The 5,000-nt window shown below is 57.2% G+C and overlaps 2 non-coding genes and 1 pseudogene across 2 annotated transcripts; all 3 read left to right on the top strand.

The window, feature by feature from the left end:
• Window positions 1-2,094: 2,094 nt before the first annotated feature.
• LOC124747825 lies at window positions 2,095-4,003 on the top strand. Its single transcript, XR_007011582.1, has one exon. It is a non-coding gene; the product is annotated as a small subunit ribosomal RNA (ribosomal RNA).
• A 351-nt stretch (window positions 4,004-4,354) lies between these two features.
• On the top strand, window positions 4,355-4,509 carry LOC124747823. Its single transcript, XR_007011580.1, has one exon. It is a non-coding gene; the product is annotated as a 5.8S ribosomal RNA (ribosomal RNA).
• A 188-nt stretch (window positions 4,510-4,697) lies between these two features.
• LOC124747819 overlaps window positions 4,698-5,000 on the top strand; it is a 4,222-nt pseudogene continuing 3,919 nt past the window's right edge.

Raw genomic sequence — 5,000 nt, 5'->3', positions numbered from 1 at the left:
TAACCCACGTTGTGCCTTAACCTAACCCACGTTGTGCCTTAACCTAACCCACGTTGTGCCTTAACCTAACCCACGTTGTGCCTTAACCTAACCCACGTTGTGCCTTAACCTAACCCACGTTGTGCCTTAACCTAACCCACGTTGTGCCTTAACCTAACCCACGTTGTGCCTTAACCTAACCCACGTTGTGCCTTAACCTAACCCACGTTGTGCCTTAACCTAACCCACGTTGTGCCTTAACCTAACCCACGTTGTCCCCTAACGTAACCCACGTTGTCCCCTAACGTAACCCATGTTGTCGCCTAAACCTGCTCTGTAATTGTTATACGACTCGTTCAATTAGTGTAGTGTTGCCCACCCGCAACCCTCGCAATATAGTTCGCTACTCGCACTGCCCGCTCCCCTGTGTATCGCTTCATGTTAAACACCTTGCAAGTCTTGCTGACTTTCCACATGCTCCTGCTGTACACTGTAATGTGGATGGCAGCAGGACGTACATGCCGCCCCTCCCCACGTCCCCACCTTGCCCCCCTGCCTTCGCAAGCTGGTTGGTGAGAAGTTTGCATGTTCAATGCCCTTCGCATGCGACGTACTCAGGCTACGTTGTGGTGCGGCCTGTGTCAACCGTCCGCTAATGTCGTACGCGTAAACCACAATCTGTACTGCACATTCGTCCTTATGTACCGAATGATACATCGTGGCACATGTGTGACCGTACAACGACTGCGCCCAAAAACGGCGGACCATACAGTGCAAATATTGTGCACGCAGCTACGTGTCGTCTCCCTATGAGAGCTGGATTGCAGTGTGGTACGCCATAGAGACGTGTGGGAGGAACGGACGCCGTGGATGGCGATCAGCATGAGCTGTCTGTTGATGTATTCGGACCTAGTCGTCTCTCCTCACACACCGTGATGGCATGGTGCACCGCGTTCCATATCTGCGACATGCTACAGAGGCCGGTTGACAGTCGTTCGAGCAATGGACATCGCATACGTACGGGGGCCACCTTCCACGTATTGTCTAGGCGTGCACATTTTGTTGCGTGTATGTGGGCAGACGTAGTGTGGCGTGACACCTGACACAGGCATGCAATAATCGTTGAAGTTGCAAATGGCGATGGACGCCTGCGTTTTCTGGTGAAGTTACGCAAATGAACAAATGGTAACCTGTTGTGGTGCGGTTGTTCTCGCTAGGGGTGAATCGGTGATGGCGACGATAGGTTGAGGTACGAACCGGTTGTTCCAGCGATACCCACCATGCCGACGAAACTGAACGGCATCTGGGTGTGAAGCGATACGCGGCGGTGGCTGGGTGGGACCGTCCCCGGCCGGTGAGGGGGCGCCTCCCGGCGTGCTGGCCGCGCGGTGCGTGGGCGCACGCGCTACAGCCGGCTGGTGGGGGCGGCCAGTGGCAGGCGCGCCGGCCGACGGACGCGGCAGGCGTCGCAGCTGCGCGCCGGCGCACCCTGCGCGCGGCGCCGTGCGGCCAAAGTAGGTCCTCGCGGGCCCGGTGCGAAGCGCGGTGGACATCTTCAGTGTGCTGGTCCGATTGAGGACTGTGTGCGTTGAGGATGCGCCGCCGCCCGGCGCTCGGCGCCGCGACGCCGTCTGCTGCTCGGTCGCCCCAGCGGTTCTCGCTGGTGGTTTGTATCGCAGCTGTGCGGATGTGTTGGCGCGTGCGCTGTGCTGGGAGAGTTCGCTTCGGCACCCAAGTGGGGCTTTTGTCCTTCTGTGGCGCTGGCGTTGGAGCTGCCGGTCACCGTAGGTGGCGCGTGTTGTCTCCCGCCGGCAATGCCACGACAGCACGCTCCCGGGCCTCTGTCGGCAGCGGCAAGCTCAGTTGGGAGCACGGGTGGTCGCACCGAAAGCGTCTACTCGCCTAACTCCGGGCGATTGCGCCTCTCTCGAACCCGACCAAGTACTTGGGACGGCGCTGCGCGCCGCCGGGACCTGAGAGGGTTTCGAGGTGTATTGTGCAGGGGAGCTCAGCCTCCTCCTGTTTGCAGAATGATTGAGCGGACGCTTGCGTGTTCGCGCGGGCCCCCGGGACACACTCCCGGGCGGCCGGCTGCTCAGCTCTAGTTGACGCAGCTCCCTGGTTGATCCTGCCAGTAGTCATATGCTTGTCTCAAAGATTAAGCCATGCATGTCTCAGTACAAGCCGCATTAAGGTGAAACCGCGAATGGCTCATTAAATCAGTTATGGTTCCTTAGATCGTACCCACGTTACTTGGATAACTGTGGTAATTCTAGAGCTAATACATGCAAACAGAGTCCCGACCAGAGATGGAAGGGACGCTTTTATTAGATCAAAACCAATCGGTCGGCTCGTCCGGTCCGTTTGCCTTGGTGACTCTGAATAACTTTGGGCTGATCGCACGGTCCTCGTACCGGCGACGCATCTTTCAAATGTCTGCCTTATCAACTGTCGATGGTAGGTTCTGCGCCTACCATGGTTGTAACGGGTAACGGGGAATCAGGGTTCGATTCCGGAGAGGGAGCCTGAGAAACGGCTACCACATCCAAGGAAGGCAGCAGGCGCGCAAATTACCCACTCCCGGCACGGGGAGGTAGTGACGAAAAATAACGATACGGGACTCATCCGAGGCCCCGTAATCGGAATGAGTACACTTTAAATCCTTTAACGAGTATCTATTGGAGGGCAAGTCTGGTGCCAGCAGCCGCGGTAATTCCAGCTCCAATAGCGTATATTAAAGTTGTTGCGGTTAAAAAGCTCGTAGTTGGATTTGTGTCCCACGCTGTTGGTTCACCGCCCGTCGGTGTTTAACTGGCATGTATCGTGGGACGTCCTGCCGGTGGGGCGAGCCGAAGGCGTGCGACCGCCTCGTGCGTGCTCGTGCGTCCCGAGGCGGACCCCGTTGAAATCCTACCAGGGTGCTCTTTATTGAGTGTCTCGGTGGGCCGGCACGTTTACTTTGAACAAATTAGAGTGCTTAAAGCAGGCAAGCCCGCCTGAATACTGTGTGCATGGAATAATGGAATAGGACCTCGGTTCTATTTTGTTGGTTTTCGGAACCCGAGGTAATGATTAATAGGGACAGGCGGGGGCATTCGTATTGCGACGTTAGAGGTGAAATTCTTGGATCGTCGCAAGACGAACAGAAGCGAAAGCATTTGCCAAGTATGTTTTCATTAATCAAGAACGAAAGTTAGAGGTTCGAAGGCGATCAGATACCGCCCTAGTTCTAACCATAAACGATGCCAGCCAGCGATCCGCCGCAGTTCCTCCGATGACTCGGCGGGCAGCCTCCGGGAAACCAAAGCTTTTGGGTTCCGGGGGAAGTATGGTTGCAAAGCTGAAACTTAAAGGAATTGACGGAAGGGCACCACCAGGAGTGGAGCCTGCGGCTTAATTTGACTCAACACGGGAAACCTCACCAGGCCCGGACACCGGAAGGATTGACAGATTGATAGCTCTTTCTTGATTCGGTGGGTGGTGGTGCATGGCCGTTCTTAGTTGGTGGAGCGATTTGTCTGGTTAATTCCGATAACGAACGAGACTCTAGCCTGCTAACTAGTCGCGTGACATCCTTCGTGCTGTCAGCGATTACTTTTCTTCTTAGAGGGACAGGCGGCTTCTAGCCGCACGAGATTGAGCAATAACAGGTCTGTGATGCCCTTAGATGTTCTGGGCCGCACGCGCGCTACACTGAAGGAATCAGCGTGTCTTCCTAGGCCGAAAGGTCGGGGTAACCCGCTGAACCTCCTTCGTGCTAGGGATTGGGGCTTGCAATTGTTCCCCATGAACGAGGAATTCCCAGTAAGCGCGAGTCATAAGCTCGCGTTGATTACGTCCCTGCCCTTTGTACACACCGCCCGTCGCTACTACCGATTGAATGATTTAGTGAGGTCTTCGGACTGGTACGCGGCATTGACTCTGTCGTTGCCGATGCTACCGGAAAGATGACCAAACTTGATCATTTAGAGGAAGTAAAAGTCGTAACAAGGTTTCCGTAGGTGAACCTGCGGAAGGATCATTACCGACTAGACTGCATGTCTTTCGATGTGCGTGTCGTGTCGCGCAACACGCTACCTGTACGGCTCGCCGTAGCCGTGCGCCGCGTGCGGAACCACGCGTGCCTCTCAAAACTAGCGGCAATGTTGTGTGGTACGAGCGCTGAAGCGCTGGAGCGGCTGGCCTGCGGCACCTGGCGCCTGGCGCCGGTTTTGAATGACTTTCGCCCGAGTGCCTGTCCGCTCCGGTGTGGAGCCGTACGACGCCCGTCGGCCGTGAGGCCGTTGGACACAGAACGCTGGAACAGGGGCCGCCACACGCCTCACTCCCGCCTATGCGACCGTCTCGAAAGAGACGGCGGAAACTGAGAAAAGATCACCCAGGACGGTGGATCACTCGGCTCGTGGGTCGATGAAGAACGCAGCAAATTGCGCGTCGACATGTGAACTGCAGGACACATGAACATCGACGTTTCGAACGCACATTGCGGTCCATGGATTCCGTTCCCGGGCCACGTCTGGCTGAGGGTCGGCTACGTATACTGAAGCGCGCGGCGTTTGCCCCGCTTCGCAGACCTGGGAGTGTCGCGGCCGCCTGTGGGGCCGGCCGCGTCTCCTCAAACGTGCGATGCGCGCCCGTCGCCTGGCGGTTCGCATACCGGTACTTTCTCGGTAGCGTGCACAGCCGGCTGGCGGTGTGGCGTGCGACACCTCGTACAACGACCTCAGAGCAGGCGAGACTACCCGCTGAATTTAAGCATATTACTAAGCGGAGGAAAAGAAACTAACAAGGATTCCCCCAGTAGCGGCGAGCGAACAGGGAAGAGTCCAGCACCGAACCCCGCAGGCTGCCGCCTGTCGTGGCATGTGGTGTTTGGGAGGGTCCACTACCCCGACGCCTCGCGCCGAGCCCAAGTCCAACTTGAATGAGGCCACGGCCCGTAGAGGGTGCCAGGCCCGTAGCGGCCGGTGCGAGCGTCGGCGGGACCTCTCCTTCGAGTCGGGTTGCTTGAGAGTGCAGCT

Source organism: Schistocerca piceifrons, unplaced genomic scaffold, assembly GCF_021461385.2.
Source record: "Schistocerca piceifrons isolate TAMUIC-IGC-003096 unplaced genomic scaffold, iqSchPice1.1 HiC_scaffold_395, whole genome shotgun sequence".
Classification (NCBI taxonomy): Eukaryota; Metazoa; Arthropoda; class Insecta; order Orthoptera; family Acrididae; genus Schistocerca; species Schistocerca piceifrons.
The sequence above is the reverse complement of the archived record's forward strand: the minus strand, read 5'-3'. Positions and strand labels throughout refer to the sequence as shown.